A 23,625-nucleotide genomic window follows, 5' to 3' on the forward strand; every position below is an offset into this window, starting at 1 on the left:
CCTTTTATTTGCTTTCCTTTTCTCTTTCACAAATAAGGCAGTAAAGTTCAATGATGCCCATACTCGTTGAGTTGTTAAATGAGTTTGTGTGTTAAATATATTTAATATGACTCATTTTCAAAGACAGAAGTTGCATTACACTCTTTAGGCTTGTTATACTCTCTTTAAGGTTAGTTTGGCCTTTCCGGGCCAAAGCAGAGAGAAACAATCAAAATAGTGTTGGGGGGGAAAAAAAAAAAAAAAAAAACCACTTATCCTTGTGCACAGAAACTCTTTGAAATTCTTTACCAAAGACTTGTAAGTCTTCAAACACAGACTGTGCTCTGGCTTAAGGCCTGGGATAAGACATCGTTTGTCTGTCTTTTTCTTCTCCAACTATTTTGCTGTTTGGTTACAACCAAACAACTGGTTACAACTTTCCATCAAAGAGAATTATTTTGTTTTGTGATGACAGCTTTATGCCATTGCTGAAGCTCCATTTTAGCACTTCAGAGACAGTATTTGAACTGGGTAAACTGAAACAGGGAAAATCTAGAACCTGCTGTCTAACCCAACCAGATGCAGGTTCAAATCAGAGTCGCAAACTTTACTCAGACTGAAACTTCTCTATGTTAGACGTTAGCCTCCTCTTAAATAAAGAACTCTCCAAGTTTTGCTAGAGCATCTCTGTGTAAGTTTTGGAGCACGGGTATGAAAGCCCCTTGATGCACACTTGTCCATTTGGCACTGACAATTTCTGCATGTGTGCAAAGTGGGTAGAGAGCAGCACCCTCTGTTGGACTAAAGGTTCTTAAATATCTTTCTGTTTCAAGAAAGGGTCACTCACTTTTCTTTCTGAATTGGCTTTTGGAAAAGTCAACCATATGCCTCGTTGCTTGTAAGAATAATAAATACCTCTGAGCTTTGGCAAATCCTGAGCTAAATGGCTTCAGGGTCAATTTTCTCTAATAGGATTTGTCACTTGGTGCATGCTAATTTCTGAAGGAAAAGGAACAAAGGTGACACATAGAAGTGCAACTGTACAGTGGCTTTCGTGGGAGGGAAAGGTTTCATTGTAAATCCAGCGAAGGGGCTTGGAGCCCTGTTTGACCTGTCTTTGCCTGACCCTTCTTAAAAAGGGTTCCTGGAAATACAGCACATAGTGAATTAATGCAGGTGGGCACTAACCAGTTCACTCCCTTTGGGTGTGCAGGAGCCACGTGCCAACCACAAGCTATCACCAATTCTGTTGTGTTTTTACCCTGGGTTTTGTGGCAATTTGGACTAAGCTCACCACACATGCCTCACCTGTACCTGAGAGCAGGGTCCGAGCTCAATGTCACCCTTCCATGTCCCCTCTTCTGCCTTAGTAGGTCACTGGCCCTAGCACTTGTCTTTGGCCAAGGTAAATATGTATGTATTTCAGCTGTCTGCTTCTGTTATTCTGGCGTTTCCTGACCTGATTAACCTGGTTAAGCCTTTCACTTTTACTTGTACTTGCAACTTCCCTTTGAAGGGGAAGAACAAAAGCAAAATGCTTGCTGTTTTGGCTGATGAGCTGGTCGCAAGGAAAGCGGTGACAAACGGCTGCGTTTACTGGAAAGCTTTTATGCTTTGGATTTGACAGTGCTGTCAGAGGTTTTGTCAAGAACAGCTTACAGTTTCAAAGGTGCTTGTGGCACTGATGGTTGGCAATTGTCAAATAAAATGGGATGGCTAACAGGAATGCAGGGTTTCAAAGCGGTCTTTTCTCCATCACAGAGATAAGAGTCCAGTTTGAGGTGCTCCAGCTCTGACCTTGTAAGATAATTAGTGATAAAGGATTCAGCATCTGCCTTCCATGTTCAAGCTTTTGTTTCTCTGTCCAAAGGGATTGCTTTTAGTGAACAGAAACCTAAAACAGACAGAAGCCTCGGGACTTGAAGGAAGGTTTCTGAATGTCTATGCAGGGACCAGAAACATTGCCTTGATTTTTTTTTTTCAATTTAATTTTCCTGAAGCTCTCCTGAGGTAACAGCTCACACAGAGGTCATGGACAGTGGGCCAATGCTTTTGATGCCTGAGTGTCAGTAGACCTAATCCAAAATCCCCTAGCGCAACAGGGGTATAGGAGTGTGCCCAGATTCACTGGGGCATAAACGCCCCAGGGAAATTGTTTTGATTGATGAGAGGCCGACAGAGTCCTCTCCAGCCTCTTGCTGGCTTGCTTTGCTGTGTAAGATCCCAAGCTAATGAGGAGACAACTCTTTGGAGGCATCAGCTCCAAGGCTTCCCAGTCAGTTGTCTGAGTCCCTTTGCTCCATCAGTGGGCTGAGAAGGAGACAAAAATCTAAAAGCTCTCAAGGAAGACAAAATGGACCAATGGCTGTTCCCAGTGCTTCCAAACTGAAATAGAGTGAAATGCTGCAACTCCCAGGCTGTCTGCACAGCTCCCAGATATATTTAGAAAATTAATTTCAGGCTCTTCTGGTTTCTGCTTTTTCACCTTTCTTATTTAAGAGGCCCCAGAGTTGAATTGACTTCCAGGATCCTTGCTGTGAATTCAGCCCAGGCCACTGCTGCAATCACCAGGTGAGCCCCATGTGAAATAACCCTCTGGGCTTGTGTGGGTCTTCTCATAACAATAGCCATTGTCTCACCTGATACGGATTGGCTTTTTTGGCTGGAGTCTCATCAGACAGCTATGAATAATGAATGAGCCTGGAAGATGAATTGTCCTTTCTTCCCTATTGCAGGAAGAGGCCAGGTAGGAACTGAATGTATTCAACAGGGCAGCAGGGCCTGTTCTCTAGATAAATAAATTATTTCAGCTTTGAGAGTTGTCAAATCAGAGCTTATGACCAGCACAGAATTCAAATAGGCCTTTTCCATGGCTATGGGTATAAAATGAACAGGTGAGATAGTGCCAAGCAGAAGGAAGCTTGCAAGGTCCTATGCTGTGCCATGTGCCAGCAAATCATTTCTTCCTCTTCCCCTTCCTCCCACCTCTGAACTGTGGTTGACAGGGTTATATCTCGTAATGGTATCGCGAAGGAGGAATCAGCTGAGTGTGGAATGATATGGGAGAGTTTTGAAATAAGTAGTTTAATAAATGGTAGCATCAGATATAATATCTCGGAACTTGTTTGTTTTAGTAAAGGATAGTATTTTATTTCCCTGATGTTTCTGAGTTTATCCATGGCAGGGACAATTGCATAAGAAACAAGAGCCACGTTCTATGTCTGCTTTGAAGCAAAGTGTTGTCAGTAAGTGAAGAACATTTTCTTGAGGGCTTTTTAGAGGAAAGACACTGATGTGACAGCTTTTGATGAGATCAAAAAATGTGAATTTATATCACTGACATTTAACTGTGGTGCCCTGAGTTGTCTGCTTACCTCCACTGGCTATAGAGGAAATGAATGGATTTGTGGTTATTCCTGACTATTAAGGATAAAAAAAAAAAAAAAATGTAGCAGAAGACATCTCTGCCATCCCTAGTTGTGGATGTGCAGAAGCAAACAACTTCAGAGGCTGGGGAGAGGCAGCAGATGGCATTGTTCAGGTGAACCTCATGTTCAGGTCAACAGGGAGAGCTTTTTATTTCTTATTTTTTTAATGCCGCTGTGGACCCTGTGGGAGTTTCAACTTGTAAATCCTTCTGCAGCCTTAAAATCTTGGAGATGGCTGAAGAGATGAGGGAAAGGTTTCAGCGGCACTTTGAACTGTAAGTGAAAGCTACTGGTGAAATATAGATGAAGTTGGATGTAAATGTCTGTATGTCTGTGGGATGGTGGTGCAGGGGTATCGGGGCTTGAAGAACAATGGAATTAAAAATGATAGCAGCTAACAAGTCTGTATAAAATATCCCAAATCTATATAAATGTATAGGAACAGTAATAAGTTCCTTCAACTATTCTAAAAAAAATGTAGAGAAAAGAGAAGTTCGAGGGTCAAAGCTAAAGCTAGAATACAAGAATTCCTCATCTAAAAGGCTCAGCACTTTGTAAGTCAAGATGAGCACTGTATGCTCAAAAGAAACGTTCATAAAGGGATGCTCAGCAAGCCTAGACGTACCCTACAAAATAAACACTAAAGGACTGGCTGCAGTAATAACTGAAGCAATGGGGTTCTAGGGAAGCCAAAGCTCAACTTAAACCCCTAAAATAAGGGGAAAAAATAAATTTATGGGAAAGTACAAGGCCAGCTTAGGAAGATGGTGTTTGTGAAGCTTGACAAAGGGTGTCAGCGCTGGGCACAGTACCGGGGCCAGGCTCCTGGTGGGCTGGGATGTGGTGTGGACCCCCACGGAGCTGGTAGCGGTGCTGGCGCTGGAGCAAAGCAGTGCCCATTTGCACAGACAGGGTATTCCTACAGGTGTGGTTCGAGAACTGCAATGTGTGGTTAAAAAATGCTGTGAAAGACAAACAGGAACACTTTGGGAGAATGGCAGTTAGCTTCATCCCAGGGTAGGTAAAGGTTTGCTGGTGAGAAGCGACCGATTGAGCTAGGAGCTCCCTGTGTCGGGTGGGAACTGGTACTTGGGCATCAGCCTGGGTGAGACTTGTCAGAGTTCCTGACCACTCAGGACCTAGGCAAGTAAATACATCCTTACCCTGTGGGCTGGAAACACCTCCCTTCCTGACCCTGCTCCAGAGTTAACGGGGTCGATGGCTCCAGGCTTTGTGCTGGAGGAGCTCCGATGTTCCTCTGTGCACAGCCGGAAGGTGAGGAAGTAGGAAGTAGGGACGGTGAGGCGCCGCGTTGGCAGGTAGTACTGACAATGAAGCATCTTGGCTTCTTAGGCTACATCTTGTTGAGAATGTTACACGTGTCTTGGCTAACAGATGAACGTTGCTCAGACATCGTAAAGCTGGGGGGAACCTGCAGCAGAAGGGAAAAAAATGAAATCATTGTTATTGCACAGATGTCAAGGTATAGAGAGTGCGTCCTGTGAAGGGAAGATTTTTCTCTTGTTTGGACAAGCTGGCATTTTCTGATTGTATTTAATTTTTACAAGGTTTTGAAACTCATCGTGGGCTGTATTTCCTTCTTGACAAGGAGCCCCAGGCTATGTTCTTCCCTGTGATATGCACATTGGTCACTAAGGCTGTGGCAGCCCTTGATCTCTGCTTTGCGGGGAGGGCTGGTGAGTTGGAAGCTGCTCCTGGGCACCCCAGGGGCTGCCTGCGGAGAGGGGGAGGAAGGGTCAGGGGTGGGAGGAGGCAGGGGAAGGCCCAGTGATGCGGGAAGTTAGTGAAGGAATAAACCTAAGTCTGTAAGTAGTGTATATGCCAGAAAACACAAGGCAGGTGGGGGGGAACAGCTAGTCAAGTTTCCCTTTTCTTCTTTCTTAGTATACCTTGCTTTGAGGGTAGGCATTTCAGAAATTTATTCTTTTAGATTTTTTTTTTTTTTTTTTTTTTTTTTTACAAAGCTTGTGGGAAGATGTTTATAATCAAACCCATTTCAAACCTTCAGCCAACTCAGGGCCATGGTAGATACATACTTTACTAAAAGCAGTCATTCTTTTCAGATACCCCAAAAGTTTATTTGGAACATACTGCAATATTACATGTAGCTATGACAAATGCTCAGCGGTGCTAGAAAAGTAGGGTAAGTTGGAAATGAGAAATGAAAAAAAGAAACATGCCAAGCAGTAGCATCAAGCAGAACAATATACAGAAAAATCAATATTTCCCACTCATGCAGCTCCCTTATAGGGCAGAAATTTCCTAGTTACTGTGAAAAGCACAGAAATAATAATTGTTGCAGTGAGGAAAGCATTTAAAAGAAGCCATGGGGAAATCCACAATGATAGGGAAAAAGCTCATCAACTCAGTTCCCAATGAAGTCAGAGTGTTTTTTTTGTTTGTTTGTTTTTTTTATGATTACTTGACCAAAGAACAAAACATTTTAGCAAGTCTAATGAAAAGCGGCTGAGGGAGCTGGGATTGTTCAGTCTGGAGAAGAGGAGATTTAGGGGCGACCTTATCACACTCTACAGGTACCTTAAAGGAGGCTGTAGAGAGGTGGGGGTTGGTCTGTTCTCCCACGTGCCTGGTGACAGGATGAGGGGGAATGGGCTAAAGTTGCGCCAGGGGAGGTTTAGGTTGGATATTAGGAAGAACTTCTTTACTGAAAGGGTTGTTAGGCGTTGGAATGGGCTGCCCAGGGAAGTGGTTGAGTCACCATCCCTGGAGGTCTTGAAAAGACGTTTAGATGTAGAGCTTAGTGATATGGTTTAGTGAAGGACTTGTTAGTGTTAGGTCAGAGGTTGGACTAGGTGATCTTGGAGGTCTCTTCCAACCTAGGCGATTCTGTGATTCTGTAGTGATAGAGAATATTTGCCACCACAGAACTCGGGTGTTGTGTTCCCAGTGAATTTCAAGGGTGGATAACGGATTGTACAACAGCCTAAAACAGAACATTACTAAATTTTACTAAATTCTATACCTTTCCTCCAGGATTTCAGTCATAAATTAGAATATTAAATGTAGTTAAAGCTTCTAAGAGAGCGCTGGGCACAAGTATTCACTTTAGACGAATTATACCGTAGTCTTGTTAGAAATCGCTGACAGCTTCCGTGTTATGGGTAGTTACAGGTATAAGTAGACAAGTTGCCATCAGAAGATGGCAAATACGGTGATTTTTACAAGCCAGTCTGTCAGGAAATGTGCTTCTGAGACATTAATATGCTTTTCCATGAGGTCTGGTTTAGATCCCTTACATTATGGAAAGTTGAAAGGAATATGGGCATTTAGCATTTCAGATCACCTTTGCAAATCTCTGAGCTTCTTGGAAAGTGGCAAAAGGGTAAGCAAGCAGAGTAAGTCACCTCATTTATTGCTTGTTGGTCATGCAGAGAAAATATTTGATGATAGATGTATGAATGCAACCTGAGGTCAGAGGAAGAATTGCCCAAGAGGAGTGCAGCAAGAGCAAATATTAAATTTCTGTGGTTTCTTTCTCCTTTGCATTTCTGTGTGAGAGAGACAGGTGAGTTCAAAAAGTTTGAAATGTGTGTGGTCACACCTTTCTTTACTTCAACTCCCAAAGCTCCTGAAGAGGCTTGCTGAGTAAAGTAAAGCATGAGAAAAAGTATGTCCAGGTGCAAAGTCTTAAAGTTTGCTGTGTTAGAGAACAAAGATGACAGGATATTGGAATGATGCTAAAGGTCTAAGTTACAGAAAGCATTTAGTCCTTGCCACGCTGCCTTTGGCCTTTCCTGATTTCCAAGTACATGGAAAAAGGAACCATCTGCAGGGACTCTAATGAGCAGTATGCCGTTTTTACAGCGGAAACTGCTTCCTCTTAGATTAGAAGCAAGTTTCCCAATGGCCTGCCTCAGCTACCCTTTGCACGTGAAAGGTATTTCTAAGCGTCTGCTTTCTCTGCATTGTGCAAACTCTTCAGGCTGTTCTTGGAGTTAAATTAATAATTAGGTGCTGTTGTAAGGGAAGTTAATTTTTCCTCTGCTCCAGGAAGGGCTGTTTGACAGAGTAGCAGTCTTGGACCGAGATTCTTGGCAGACGTAGGGATGGCTAAAGAAATCAGCTGATGTCCCCAACAGTTACTGCAGTTACATGGATAGTCTGTATGAGCAAATAGTTCTTCTAAGAGTCCGTTTAACAACAACAACAAAGTTGTTAGCCTTATTTACATAAAATATTGCTGCTTTTATTTCAAACAGGAGTGTGGGGAAAGGACTGTCTGAGCAGGAGAAGGGAGAGAAGAAAGCCCCTTGCACTTGGGGTCAGTTCTTTGCCTACCTTGCAGACTTCTCTTGTACTGGACTTTGAGAGACCCTGGCTACAAGCAGAGATACTGCATGCGTCTGTGGTCTGTTATAAAACACCTGGTGGCAGAAGTAAAGATGCCATTAATTCTCCTTTAAATAGGAAGATGTCTTTTTGCAGCTTTTGAATTAAATTCAAAAAACACAGAATCTGCTTTGTTCAGTCAAGTACAGAAAGGCAACATTATTCTTTTGCCTCCTCCCCAAGGTTGTTCATGCACTGTGTTAGGCTTCAGTCCTGGTGTTGGGCTAATTTCTGCCAAAACGAAGGCAATCTGATCTGCCATGAAGCCAAATTAGGTTGTGCTTTTCACTGTGCTTTTCTGCATCCATTCTGGATGTAAACCATAGCAACACCATTTTTTGGGAAATCTGTAGCAGCACCACATTTCTGGAAAGCTGCTATGAGAACAAACCAACCACATTCATGTAATTGCAGAATATGCACAGGTTACTGGTGTGTCTCCCAAAGTAATAAACCATTTTTATAATTATTATAAATAAAGTAAATAGTTAAGGAGGGCAATTGCAGAAAGAAACTGTAGGGCAGGACTTGTCTCTTGGGAGGTGTCTGTGAGGTTCTTTGCAGGCTTGGAGGACTTTGGCTAGCTGCCTTTTCCCCTCCTCTGCAGTTTAGTTAAATGCTAACACCGCCCAGAAGGGTGTTTGGGGCATTTCCAAAAAGAGTGGGCTCCTTACACACACGAAGGTGGCTGTGCTAAGAGCTGGCCCTGACCTGGGAGGGAAGTGTTGTTGGAGGGAGTTCCTGGAGTAGGTCCCCGTGCCCGGGTCTGCACTTTCTGCTCTTGGTGCTGCAGTGTCGTGGTTGTGTTGCTATGGCATCATCTAGAAATAAAAGATGAATTGTGCAAAGAACTTGCCAAAAAAGAGTCCAAAAACTTGCTAAGAAACAGCTTCCTGAAGAATCTGACTCGAAATGAGAAAACAGAGTGAGAAAGTATATGGAGGGACAAAGCCTCGCAAAAGGTCTTGCAGCAGGGTCAGTAGCAGAGCCAGCAGTTAAAGCTGGGCAGAAGAGTTAATCTTCTTCCCAATGAATGTTCTCCTTGAAGGCAAAAAGCAAAATTACAAGAGCTTTCAAGGAGCTTGCTGGAAGCTAACCAACCTGACTCCTTGGCTCTTTGTGGTCTCTGAGCTGTAGGAGAGGTATCCCAACCTTGATTACGAACAAAGCACCCCAGTCTGTTGCTTAAAATTAAAGCAAAGTACATATGGTAGGGACACTCATAGCTTTGCTATTTATCAAGCCAATATCTCCACAGATGTCAGGAGTACTCAATGAATACTCGATGTATTGACTGCTGCATTTAGTAAATCATACACGTTAGCTGGCTAACTGCATATTTTATTTGAGATGAAGAAATATTTTATGTCATCTTGCTAGGAACTGACTGACTGTTAGACCAATAGAGTCCATTTTCAGGGGTTTCTGTTAAAGATCTTCAATGCAACTGGAGTTAGCATCACCCAGAAATATAAAATGATGATATCCAGTGGTACCAGAGCCAAGAACTTCCCTATCTGGTGTTTGCTGATTTACTCAGAAGTGTTAGAAGAATTAAAGAACCCCAGAGTAGCGGAGAAAGGAAATACACTAAAATCTAGGAAATATGCCTCCATTTTAGGTGCAAAGATTTTGCCCACCTGAGCTACATCCGCCCAGGACTATCCTCCTGGGACTCTTCCCACAGCTGTGGGTGTGCAAGGACCTTGCTAACCAGGCTTTACTCCTGAGGCCGTGAGCTGGGGGAGAGACCAACTGCTGTGCATGTTGCTCTTGTGCTCTGCTGCCGGAGCTTCTGTCTCTGCTATCCTGGCTGAATTTCCTACAGGTGAAATAACTGGATCTGCCTGCAGGCTTGCATGTGAGTTCTTGTCTTGGCCCTCTCTTTCAGCAGCCTTGCTGTGGCTCCCCAGATGCTTCATTACAGCACCCGCCCCACCTGTAGCTGACCCATTAGCCAGTGCTTTTAGCCAGTATTGCTGCTAGTTCCTACCCAGGAGCACCTCTTGCAGCTGTGCTTGTTGCTGTACTTCAGCTATTTTAAGAATCAGCTCAAATACCCACTACAAAGGTAAAGTACGCTTGGGTGGGTGGTGTTTGTCACTTAGCCTCAGTTTCCCAAAGTTAGTGCATTGGATGCGTTCCTTTCCGTGCAGGTGTTCTCCCCTTTAGAGCTTTTTTTAGGAGGAGGAGGATCATGCTCTCTATGTTCACCAAAATTTTTAACTGTGGATTCCCAGGTTGTCCTAGGTTAACCTCTTTCGATGTTAAATAATGATTTATCTTTATATTTTGCTTAGACATATGGAAACGTAACCCTGTAAAAAGTACAGTACTTCAATCCAAAGCGTCTTTCAGCCTTTTGTCATGTTTTATCTTTTTGTCTTCTCAGAAGGCTGTTAAGAACCAATGGTTCTGCTTTAAATTTAAGCTTTAAAAAATGTCTAGTTTTGTTGATACAATGTTTGATAACATATTTCTGCTAAGGAAGTCAGTGAAAATATTCTTCAGGATAATGTTTCAGGCACATCTTTCAAGCATTATGTCACACCTTATGCTTGGCCTTAAAATGATTCTGAATTGAAATCACATTCAGGGCAGCAAAAAAGTGTATATATTTTCTTTCTTGTCTTTTGAATGTGTTTTGCTGCAAACTCTGTTCACTGCTCAGGTTGCTCTTTAAAACTGTATGTCTGCTTTTTAAGAAGTTTGTGACAGTTTTTGTAAGCAAACAGAAGAGTTTGCCTGTCTTTGGTTCCTGGGAAAGCCAACAATAACTTGCCTCTTCCCTGAGGAAGAAGTCCTTGGGAATTTTTATTTTCCTTCTGGTGCTCAAACCTGTTTCTCAAAGCACCTTATGGACAGCTGTGCTCAGGGTGCTGCCTGAGCACATATTGGTTAAGATTTGTAGCAGGGTTTGGGTGGTTTGAGTGTAGCACAGAGTTCACAAGCAATGCCTCCAGCTGAGCCCTAAGTACGGGGCTGGTGGTTTGGGGCTAGGAGAGAAAGATCAATGGATGCAGCTTTAGATACAGCAGTCCCATATCTGGTTTCTGCAAGCTATCAGAGGTAACTTGTCTCAGTGGGACTAACTCAATGGCTCTTCGAGACTTGAGGCAAACTCTTGATTTAACTGTGATCTCTTTCCACCACTTGTGTGCAAATCTGCTCCGTCATGAAACAACTGCCTTGTAGTAGCATGGCCGGAGTGTTGCTAGGTCTACATTTCTAGGTTGAGATTTGTATTTGATTTGGAGGCATAAACAAACTGCCATGGGCTGAGGGCAGTAGCATGCGGAAGCTAGGTGCTTGTCTCAAGGAAAGGCAGGCACAACTGCTGCCTATCGAGCCTGCCTCAGCCAGCTCCTGCTGCCCTGAGGGCTGCAAAACCCTTCATACCCTGGGGTATGAAAATGCTGTTGGAGATGGGGAATGTACTGTGTGTGTTTCAGTCCTTGCACTTGCCTCTTTTTCAGTGTTCTGTAAGGATGATTTGCACCTCCTGAAGTTGTGCATGCTGTGACAAGGATTGTCTGTGGAAGTACTGACTTTCCTAAAACACTTCCACTGCTTAAAGTGACCACAGACTATGCCTGAGAGCCCCTAGACCCTAAGTTGGGTCAGGTTAACTTGCCTGAGCTTTTATCAGCACGTTTCCTTTGTGGGAAGGAGGTGGTTCTCCTTCCTTGTCCCATCTCCTGCTTTTGTTACCAAAGCTCTGGTAGCTCAGTCGCTTGTAGTGAAAATAAATGCAGGGGCTGGACAGGACTTCTTGGAGTTCAGGGAAGTGCTAAAGCTACTAAGAAGTGTTTTGAAATAAGAGGTTTGTGAAGAATAATGGCATAAAGACAGTCAGTGCTTACGGTCACGTATATGTGCAGAAGTTATTTTGAGTCGCTGTGGTATAGATAATAATGGCATACCTAAAATGTTAACCTCCTTTCTGTGTCCTCCAACTCATTTTCCATCTTCAGGGCTACACTTCAGATAAGGGAAAGCAAGGCTGTAAAGGGGAAAAAAACAGACAAGAATGTTTTACGACTGAGAAAATCAATGGAAATGTCTTAAGTGCAGAATGCAACGTAGTTTAGCTTTGAACCTTGAGACCAGTGTAAATTAGATGATGATGAGCTTCATGCTTCTTTGTCTTGATAATTGCCCAGGTGAGAGGTAGGTCTATTAAATGAGGCTGAGCATCTCCAGACTGCACTGCAGGTACCCCTGCTCCCTTTGCTACCTTTCTGTATCCAAACAGGAACTTCAATAGCAGCAGGAAATGGATTGGACTGCGGTACAAAGTCAGCACACAAAAGAAGAAAATTACTTGTCCTTTCACTTTCTTACCTCCATGCTTTGCCATTTAAATAACACAGGTTCAGCCTCGGGAACTTGAATGTGTCGTATGGCCAGGCCAATTACTGCACCTTTTGAGGAACTAAAGGTTCGATGTTCAAGTCAGTGCTCCAAGCTTGCTCGTGGACTTCATTGCTCAGCTTACAGTAAGATGCTGAGTTACTGGGTGAGCTGCGTTTTATTGTCACTATTAAAACTAGACAGAGCGAGCCCTGTTGAGTCTGGCTGCAGTCTTTTTAAACCACCTTTGCAAATTTCCCAGCCCCAGGGGCAGATGGAGGCCAGCATGACCCTCTGCATGCATTTGAGCAGCCACAAATCTCACCTGAATCCTGCCTGGTACAGTCACAGGTGACTTTGTACATCCTGTTCCAACTTCTGCTAAAACCCTTTAATTCAGACATGTTTCGTGTTGAAATTTCCTTCCTGCTGTTTCAGGAGGAGTTTAGATGCAATTGTCCAAATGGTAGAACATGGAAGTTTGGTGTGACAGGTGCTTGAACACCCTCTTCCCAGGTGTTATCCAGCTCAATCTGTACTCTGGTCAATCCTCTGTTGTGTAATTCATTGTTATTTTACTTCAGCTGGAAATATCGGGGGGGGGGGGGGGAATCCTCAACATATAGAAATAAAATTAAATCCCCCAAAACTCACAGTCAAGTGTGGACATCTCGAGTGGCAGGTGATAGAGATCAAGAGGCAAAGCACGGGGTAAGATAAGGCAAGGTCCATGATTAGAGATCCCATTTTCATAAGTGTCCAGGGGAATAACTATTATGAAAATAATGGAAATTATTCCATGTGATCATGGTTTGGAAGCTGTGTTGCCCTGGAACATTAATCCTGAATTGCCTTCTATTGCTGAAGTAAAGGGCATGCACTGGATTTAAGTGATGGTCAGCCAAGGTGCATCAAAGCGTATAAGTCATTGACCAGTTGGGTTTAATCCATGCAAACATACAGCAGATTACAGCCTGATAGGATCTAGTATGCTGTAAAGATCCTACTGTAAAACTTCCTGTCCTCATGTGTACCTGCTGTCTCCCACCTTGACCTGAATGTTTCCTGGTCTGGCTAGGGGGAGGCTGTTATCCGCGGGCTCTTTGGCCAGCAGCAGTTTTTCTAGGGCTTAATTGCCTTGGCTGCCTGAGCAGGCTGTCCAGCTGTCAGCATGGGCAGAGGGAATGCTCTACCCAGTCTCTTATTTATTTAGCTGTTTGATGTATCGTGCTCTTCTTTTATTACCTGTCACATCCTGCCCTTTTGTGCTTTACAAGGAGCCTGTCCCGCAGCAGGATGCGGCTGCCTGGCAGGAAGATGGAGGTCTCGCTCCATGCAGCAGTCAGGAGAGCGGTGGGAGTGTGGCATCTGCTTGGCACTTCTTTCTCTTCCCCCACCAGCTGCATACGTTATATCTTGAAATTGCTGGGCAAGAGCATGAGAGCCCTGTTAAGAACCTCGGTGATTTGAAAGGTAGTAAGGCAAAACACGAGTACTGATAGCTTGAGCCAATTGTGCCTGTAAACATCTCGAGGAAGAATTGCATTGGGGATGCAGAATTGACAATCAGCAAGGAATGCCGATGCTACAGCCTCTCTCCTTGATTCATTGGTGTTGTGAAAACAGCGGCACATCTCTTCAGAAATCAACATAGGCGAGCAAAGGCTATTTAAGTATTGCAACTGATAAATGAAAACAAATCACCAGGTAATAGCTTATCTGGCAAGTGTGTCAAAATGCAGTCCAAATTGCAGTCCAATTGCAGCATAAGGAGAAACCGAATCATTGATTGAAGTGCTGCTGTCACTAGAAATAACATTATGGGCAAATTAACTGCTGACATGCACTGGGTAGAGTTACTGACCTAGCAGAGTATGAACTGAAAAACATTACCAAGTTAAAAAGGTGTTTGACTAATTTTACTTGTGTAAATGGCTGCGTATGGAGCAAACCAGGGAAGAAGCTGGCAGGCAGCATTACAGTCTGTGGATTGGGTTCATCCTGCCTGCAATGCCTACAGGGCGAGCGGAAAGCCTCAGGGGAGCGTCTTGCCAGTGGGAAAGGAAACACCTCCAGAGCTCAAATCCTTCACTTCAAACTGTTCTATTTTGGGTGCTGATTAGGTTCCCTTCCCCTCCCTCAGGGAGGAATAAAAGTACACAGACAACCCATTCAGTTGGAGAAACCTATATTTAGACAAACGAATCACACCCTTTGTGCCCGCAGCTCCCCTGAAAACAATGCCAATTACCAGCTCCTGGGGATTTCAACCTTTGCTTGACGTTTTAAGGGAGGAAAAATACCTGCAAGAGTTCAACTCCGAGAAGAATGCCGGACAAACTAATGTGTCAGGAAGCATCCTCACTATTACAATTTGGCTAACTGAAAGAGGGTGTTTAGTAATTCTTTATACAAACACACACAAATGTGTACACATTCATCCTCTTTTCACTTCTTTCTCTCTTGTTATCCTATAGTTGTGGGGTAAATTAAAGCTGAATGAGGACTGATACCTTCCTCATTGACACCCTCCTCATTCAGCTTCCTGGGACTTGATTTCTTAGTATCTTCAGAAAGTTGTTATTCTCTGATATAGCCAGCTTAACAATAATATATCCTTAATTTCCTAGTTACTAATTAAAGTTTCTGTCCTTTAGAAAACCATAGTGATTGAATGTTCAGAATAGACGATATTTGATAAATGTAGGGTTCCTAGCTGTGTATCCACCCAGGATAGTACCTAGATGTTTCCCACCTTTGGGAAAGGGAAGTCTATAATTTTCCAGTGGGGCGACTCTTCAAGTTGTGGTGTGTTGTGAGTTCTGACGAAGTAAAAGCTACAGCAGTAAGTTTCAGAGAGATTTTAAATTTTCTGTACCTCTCAGCACAGTGGAGCATGGCTTATTTTAATTAAAGTCTGGTTTGCAGTTGGAAGAATAGAAGAAATGGTCCCAATAAAAAAAATTTAAGACTCTCTAAAAAGAGTCTTATGTAGAGTTTTTTCCTTTCTGTAAAATAAGTCGCATACGTAGAATATATGACAGTGTCGTATAAAAAGGCTTTATTGGCACTTGTTGTAATGACTTTCATAACTTATTCATGAGTTCACCGCTCATGAGTAATTTGGTCATCCAAAATACAGGCCAATAAAGCTTTTATCTCATACAAAACTTTTATCTCATACCATACTGTCATGTCTTCTACGCGTGCGGTGGCTAGATAAGCAGAAGCATACAAGCAGAATGTTGTAGATCCTTTAAGGGAAGAATTAAAATAGAATATAAGTTCATCTGTGATGAAGGAAAGGTGATTAGGTGAAGAGAAGCTGATAAAACCACAAAGACCAAAACAAACATGTTCTGGCTTTGACCTGATAAAATTGATACCAAATTTTAAAGTGTCTAGGATTAAAAGTGCATCTGAAACTGGTGCTCGTGATAATTGCTGCTTATTATTGTAGGTCTCTTTTCTGCCTTTTTTAATTTTTTAATTTATTTACTTGAGTAGCAGTGGGACACTTAGTTATGTGTAACTGAAGTTGTACTACTCTGGACTCTTTTCATGACCTCTGGAGGTGTTCAGGAGGGAATGCTTCCATGCAGTTGAGCATAGATCAGATGTAAATCTAAAATCAGGCTGTCTGCACGCACATAGAAAGCAATCTCTTATAAATCTAGTTTGACACGATACCCTATTTTTAGCTCTGTGGTACAGTATCATATGACTAAGTGCCCCAAGGGTATCCGCTGCTCCCACAAAAGAGGAGGACTCCCACCTCTGGAAGGCAGGCTCACATTTGTTATGCTGCACAAGAAATATAATGAACTTCTGACTAATATGGCATTTCATAACCAAGGGAGTTTGGGTACCTGAGCTTGGAGATAACGTACTGATTACCATTCATTTCATTTCTCTACCACTTTAAATCAGTGGCATGAAACTTATCATCTGTGAGCCTGTTTTTCTGTCAGATTATTCAGGCTATATACAGCCCCTTCTTGCAGCACATGAAGATCTGTGCATCTAAAATACTTCCTAATGTATTTTTAAAAAAGCATATACAGTGCATAAAGGAGCAGGGTGGATGTCTCCCCTGCCTGCACCTGTCCATAAGTAAGGTTGGTAAAATGTGTGGTGGGCACGGGCTTTCTTTAGTGGAAATGGCATAGACAGCTGGTTACAGAGGCACTTCTGCATGGTGGGCAGCTCTTCCTCCCAGCTCAAATGAAGGAAAACTGGCAGCATGGGTAAAGGAGGGGGACAGTTTTTGCATTAGGAGCTGTGAGTGACGCTGCAAATCCTGACCTGAAGGCATTGCCTCAGTGTGACTGGGGTACTCACTGTCCTGGATGTGCTGGGAGTGAGACCTGGCTGTAGAGGGAATAAAAAGAGGAGGGCGAAGATGTGTAACAGTGAGAATGCAGTAATTGAGACTGGTCCACAAGTTTTCTGGTAAATAAGATGAAGGTAGCTTTAGGGTCATGGAGCCTAACAGGACTGCAGTCCTTGACTGAAGGCAGGCACGGCTGGCCTGTGAATATACCCTCAGTTAACAAACATGTTAAGGATTTTTTTTTTTAATTTTTGCCAATTTGTTCAAATACTTGAACACTGTCTTAGTAACCAAGGATGGCTATCGAAAATGCATGACTTGATAAAGTGGATGCCTAGGGCTTTGTAAGGCTCTCCCAGCTTTCAGGCTGGTGGCTCCAACTTATTGCACAGTGTTGTCCACTGAGCCCCAAATGCTCATGGGATAGTTGGGGTAGTTTGTGAGCTCAGTCTTTTTTATGGATATTCTAGATATTGAAAATGCTGCCTGGTATTTACAATCCTTTTAAGTTGGGCTCTTTTTTATTTGAACAATTTTTCAGTGAAGGAGACCTTGTCATCTACGATTTGTTGAATTATTATACAAATATGCGCACACATTTACTGTTCCTATTCCTTCCTCTTCACAGATCTATCATTAACTTTTGTCATTTACAGTGGTTCTAGCAGAGACTGTGCATCGTGTTCTGAATTTGTTGCAATCTAAACCACAAAATAAAGTTGCATACCAGACATTTTGCTTATTGACTCGCACTGCCATATTCTGTGAGTTAAAAAGAAACAAAGCTATTAATGTTAACCATTCTTCCAGATAGGACTTTAAGGGACTGTTTAATTTATTATTTACTTTTTTATTCTGTCTGCTGAAGAGTAGCATGTATTCCTCCTGCCTGCATGTAGTTACAGCTAGTGCCACTGCACTTAACAAGGTAGGAGGTCCCATCAATTATACTTTTCAGTGTATCTGCACGAATGCCACAGCACTCAGACTTTTACACCCTGCTGCTAGCATGCGAAACTGATTGTCAGCCCTCCAACTGTACAAGTGTCATTTGCAGGTTAAAATGACTGTAAATTAATTATGTCTTTCTGGAGGATGGGGACAGTGGATAAAAATGTCTAGATCACACAACTTATGATGGCTGTCTGCTGTCTGCTTGAAGGGTTATTAATTTTCACCTCCTTGCCTTTCTTCCATACCTCTTCTAAAGGTCAGTAATGAGGGTACGGCTCACAACCAGCAAAGTAGCTATCCTGTTCATTTTGTTGCATGTGTGTTTTTTTTGTTTTGCTTTGCTTGTGTGAATATTTTCTTTTCTATAAATATTAAAGGGAATTAAAACTGGATTAATCCTGTATTATTCTTTTTATTGGGTTAATCTTTTATTTTTTTACTCTATGGGAATAAGGGACGGGGGAATTGAGTTTTCATAGAACCCCCTGATGGTGTTCTGAATCATACACAGGCTTCCCCCCACAAAGCATCCAGAGCCTAAAAAACCATCAAAGTCTACACACTCCACAATACTACTTATTTTGCCTTTAGATTCTGCCCTCGGAAATCCCAAGTCATGTTAATAAGATGAGGTCCTTTATGAAACGAAGCACTTCTGTGCAGTGTTTTGCACAAGATAGGAGAGGCCTCCACAGAGAGCCCTCCTATCGGAGCCAGTCTGGGCTGCTGCTGCCCTGCCCACACTTGAATTCTCCTACCACTAAGTTCTATTCAAAATCTGTACCAAAGCCTTCCCAATTTTATCAATTGAAGCTGTTTTATTTGGTGTGATGGTAGTGGACCTCATTTGGGTTGGGTGTATAAAAGTGTGAACATGACCATAGAGTGTGTGTGTATGTATGTAGAGAGTATGTATGCTAGTACCTTTGTCAGGGCATCTGATCGGTAGCTCCTCTAGTGGTGGATGTGCAGAGTAGAACATTTCAGTGTCCACAAGTACTAAATGCTCAGGCTGAAATTAGGTATTTTGGAATTGTTTTTCCAAAATAGTCACATTTTCTGAGGATTGTTTAGTACTTTTTGAAAATAGCGAGACCTAACTCACTACCTAAATCACTGCCAAAAAGGAGTACTTGATATTTTAAAACACGTCATCATGAAAAAGATGCACTAAAACATATTAGGATACCAGAAGAAAATAACTAGTTTATATTGTCACTCTCTCAGAAGGTTTCTAAGCATACTTCTGTGGTGTAAAGAGGCTAGGTTTTTGATGTTTGATATAATACGTATTAATATGGTGCCAATTAAATCAGTGCAGAGAACAATATCCCCTTTTATAAGTGTGGATATGTTTGGCTCTAGTCTGCACACCATGCATCATGTATGTGTTAGAAATAAAGTTTATTGTGAACAACTCATTATGGAATTTAAGTTTCTTTTCCAAAAATACTGCAAGTTTATGCATACTCTAAGCTGTTACAAATGCTTCTCAGCTGGCATGTAAATCATTGATAAAAGTGACAACTGGAAAATGCAAAACCTTCTATATAAACTTCAACTGAAAATAATTTTTGTTTTCAGCTGCAAATCAGAAAGTGACACATTCCAGCTGCAGATGAAAAAATATTTTAATTCTGGATTACCACTCTGTTTCCTGAGGGGAAATGATTTAGGTGTCCTGCATTTGTCTCTGCTATTCTCAGATTCTCTCTTCAGTGATGCATCATGATTTTTCTCTTGCGATGGGGCTTAGTGGAGTGTGGTGCTAGATATATGAATGTAATTTAATGGCAGATAAAGAGGAGAAAGGAAGAAAAGACGCATTTATTTTCTGTAAAGAATTGATTTTTTTTTATTTTTTTTTTTTAGATTGAGATATTTTGCTATTTGCTATTTTGGTAAGAAAGTGAACTTTAGCAAAGAAAGCAACCTCTTATTTAAAAAGAAAGTGCTCAGTTGAAAACTCAGTATTAGAAGATGTTGACCTATCATAGCGAACAAGAACGCTGAGAGAACAAGAGCTACTGTCAGTATGCAGAACACATCTTTTGGTAATAATACATATGGATGAGAAAATTATCCTGTGAGAGGCATATAGTGAAGAAATCTTGATTGCTTTCTGGTGTTATTTATATATTTAAATTAGTTGGAATTTTAAAATTAGTATATGCAGAAAACAAGGAGGGTATTTAGGACATACCAAAATTTTATGGTAACAACTCTATTACTAATAATTGCAGTGCTGCAAGTCTGATAGAACTCAATAAAAGTCACTTAATTTACACCAGAATGAGATACGAGAGATGAGAAATGAGGCATTTTAGTGTTTTTTAACACTTGGACGCAGCAAGGAGATCCTTTCTCAAATGTAATTGGGTTGGATAGAAGTGTTATTACTGCACGCTGAAACAGAGGTGTTTGGTCCTCTGTCAGTTTGTATAGCTGGGCTCAGAGGTGCAAAGTAGAAGTTGTTTGATGCTCTCTATCTAAACCATGCTAAACAAAATATTGAACTCCTATAGACCTTACTTCCTGTTTTTCACTGGCCTTGCCAATCGCTGAAAGTTTCGATGCCTGGTTCCCAAAGCCTGAAGCCAAAGTCTGCTTAGGCCATGGGAAGAAAAGCTGTGACTGCAGTGGGTATTGGAGGCTGAGTCCTCTGGAAAGCAAGCTTTGGAAAAGGGATGTACCCGGTGCGTTAGTGGAAAACTCAGGAAAACTTCTGCTTTGCCAGATTTGGAAATGAAATCCTTTATCGCTCCTGTTCATTGCAGAATGATCTGTAATGTGCGATCTTTTTCCGGAGTGTATTTGTTACTGCTACTTTAACTTTTATATGTTGTACTCTCTCCTTCCTATGTGGATTTAGTTATTTCAGGAGTTTTTTGGTTTTTTTTTTTGATGTGTGAATTTTTTTTAATCTTTAATCATGCTTAAATGAATTGAGTTATACATAGCACTTGTAATCATATTCAAGGGGACGCAAGTAATCATATTGAAAGGGATGCAAGAAGGCTTAGGAAGGACTTTCAAAGCGCCAATTGTCTGTAGGACATAGACCCTGGATGATGACTTGCACGTGGCCAAATAAATCAGGCTGCAAAGCTATAAAATCAATGTTACTTCATATTGTTCATAAAATAATTAGTACAAATAATCTGACTTCAAAGCTATAAAATTGATTTGGGTTCGTGTGTTTTCATAAAGCAATTAATATGAGGCCTCTGAGCCCTCTAGGAGAAGCTGCTCATGATTCTCAACTTCTGCACGGCCTCAGCGCTATTCAAATGATACCTTTAGGCCACGTTAGCAGAGGTAATATTTGAGAAAAGCATCACTGCTTACAGAGAGTAAAATGGACAAAAAACCGCCAAAGGAACTCAAAAGAATTTGTGGGTGCTGCAGAGAAGCGCTCTCAGAAGACTGAGATGCTGGTAAGCAAAAAGAATGAAATATCTAATTTCAGACTGCTCTAATTTTGTCAGTCTCAGCCATAGCTGTGACCCGTTAACAGATACATTCTGTTAGATGTATATTCTACGTATTACCCTCCTACAGAAAGTAAGTGGAAAATTCTTGTAGGCAGAGGGCTGAGTGAAACTTCTTTCATGAAACTTTTTTCCAGCAAAATATGCAAAACTTGCCAACTGTAAGGTGCTTTGCTAATCTGTATTGACTTCATCATTTTTTGAAAAAGTTCTGAGAGAGTCAAAACCTTTAAAGGAAGTATTGACTTATGGTTTATATAGGAATTTTATCAGAAATTCTCTTTAATATTATTATAAATTATGTGAAGTAAAAGAACAGTAAGTAAAACTTCCTAAGATATGATGTTTTATTTTTTTGACTGTAAGTTTACCACACACATACATATATATATATATATTTTTTTTTTTTTCCACTGTGGTCTAATTTGTGAATTTGCGTCACATATAATAGGTTTCTACAGACTCTGCCTTGGCCTCTGAAGCCAAGAGTAGTAACAAATATAATAGTAATAATTAATCATACAAATGGAGATAGAAAAAGAAAAAAAAATCCTCAATAGAAAATGCTGAAAGAAGAACAGTACTGTGCTTGATCTTACATAGTGTGTGTTGATACCATGTCATAAAAATCTCATCAAGAGTAAAAATCACTGGTAGATGTGTATATCTTCTAGTTGTGGTTCCTATGTTCTTCTTCCTGTACTTGCTGAGGCTGTTTCTGCTAGCTCAGGGTGAGGAAATGGGGAAGAAAAGGAGAAGGTTTAAAAACAATGAAAAAAAAAAAGCTGGAGCAACTGGTAGGTTAGTACTTCTCTTGTCAGGAGACTGGAATTTAAAGGTGAATTTTAGCAAAGCTTAAGTTCTTAAACAGTCTTTAAGAAATACAGCTATGCCTAAGTGTGAATGCGGGCAGAGGGAGGTTTCAGATGCTCTTCCAGCAGAGAGGGGCAACCAGGGATGTGGCAGGGGAACGCCCCACGTGAATCAGGCTGTCGCAACCTCTCCCTGCCTGCCCTGTGAGAAGGGTCTGTGCAGAAAGCTTTCCTCCCCAGACACATCGGGCTGCCTGAACAGAAGTGCAGGCAACACATCTGCTTGTGTTAGCCGGTCCATGTCTGGTTTGGGGATTTGTAGCATGATCTCCCATTGATTACTGCTCAGGGTATATTTATAGTACATATTTTCCAGTTAAACATAAATTAATTATCATTTATGTTACAATATTATCCTTGGGCCCCCCAAGGCTGCTAGTTCTGCACAAATTTATGCTGTAAAAAATGCTTCCTTCTCAAAGAGGTTACTGTTATTGTATGTAAATCTATAAGGAAAGAAAGTCTGAAGAAGCTTTATCATCTCCATTATTTTCTCATCCTTGTTTCAAATAGAAAACCCGAAATAGATTAAATGGACTTTTTTTTTTTTTTCCATGGGTCTTGGAGAATTTCATACAGGAGACTGGGAATTCAGCCAAAAAGGTCTTGGATTTCAGACCACATCCATAAATAATCAGTTACACCAACAGTCCACATAAATATCAATATTGAATGTATATATAAATAATAACAAAGCACTGCAGGAGCCAATTCATTCTGCAATAAAAAGCCTACAATGTTTGAATCGGGAATTCTCAAATCTAAAATGTGCTGTCTGCTGTTCTGCGGTTATTAGTTCAAGTTATATTTCCTGGGTGGAGATCCAGTGTTAATGAATATGTGCTACCTGAGGCTAAAATCTGAGCCTTGCAGAAATAGATTGTATTTCTAAATTTAGCAGTCTCTTAAACTCTTGATGTGTGTGTACTTAACTGAAAGCCTTTGCAAAAATATCAGCTTGTGTTGTTTAAAAAAAAAAAAAAAAACTGTTTTCAGAAGCTGTTATCATTTTACTAATTATTATTAGATTTGTTATAGATGATACGTGTTTTTGTTGTGGCTCTGGGGTAGCCTGTTAGCTTGATGAGGGACTTGATGACTGCAGCCGTGCGGAAGGGGAGCTGGGAAGTCTGTGTCCGGAGCGCGTTGCCCTGTGTGGAGGGTGAGAGGGATCCCAGTAGGGTGTGGGGTCCCTTTGCCTCCCTGGTCTGCTTGGGTTATGACCAACTCCAAAAGGCAGCCCAGGACAGGTCTGGGAAGCCCCGCTTATTGGAGATAAAGATGGTATTTTTCCTGCCTCTGTGTACCTGCATTCAGTAGCCACAGGAAAACGTAAACCCCCTAGGTTCCAATTTAATGAAAACAATACTTGTAAAGAAGAGTGGGGACATCCCGTACTATGGAAACTTGGGATCTCAGTTTCTTATTCCACAAATTAGTGTTTTGCTTATAGTTGAACTAATTAAACTTTACCCATCCGTTTTAATAGATCCTCAGTAATAGTTTCACTGAATACAGCATGAGTAACATATGTCAGGCATGACTCGGGTGGAAGTTTGTGTTCCTGGGGAATGAGGCAAGTAGACTTATGGTTTACATTATATCCTTAAAGCAATTTCTAATGTGGGCTGTTTATTTTGGTGGGAAGATGAGGCTGATAAGAACCTGCTCCAGGTTTTGCTTAATAAATTCTCTATTTTAAGAGAATCTTGACAATATGAAAAATGAGAAGTGCAGTAAAGCCCTTTGTTGAGGTTTCTGGCATACTGGTGACATTTAATTTCATAGTATGCAACCTATTTCATTCATGTATGCTATTTATCTTTTTTCTTTGCAAGGTAACA

At 41.5% G+C, this 23,625-nt stretch overlaps 1 long non-coding RNA gene across 1 annotated transcript in view; it reads left to right on the plus strand.

Annotated features, from left to right (window-relative positions):
- Positions 1 to 3,580: 3,580 nt before the first annotated feature.
- The window catches only part of LOC310902581, an 87,164-nt gene continuing 67,119 nt past the window's right edge, over positions 3,581 to 23,625 (plus strand). Inside the window, exon 1 of the long non-coding RNA XR_014586811.1 lies at positions 3,581 to 3,682. This is a non-coding gene — a long non-coding RNA (uncharacterized lncRNA). The remainder of the gene's footprint in view (positions 3,683 to 23,625) is intronic.

This window comes from Anser anser (assembly GCF_964211835.1).
Source record: "Anser anser genome assembly, chromosome: 7".
NCBI classification, from domain to species: Eukaryota; Metazoa; Chordata; class Aves; order Anseriformes; family Anatidae; genus Anser; species Anser anser.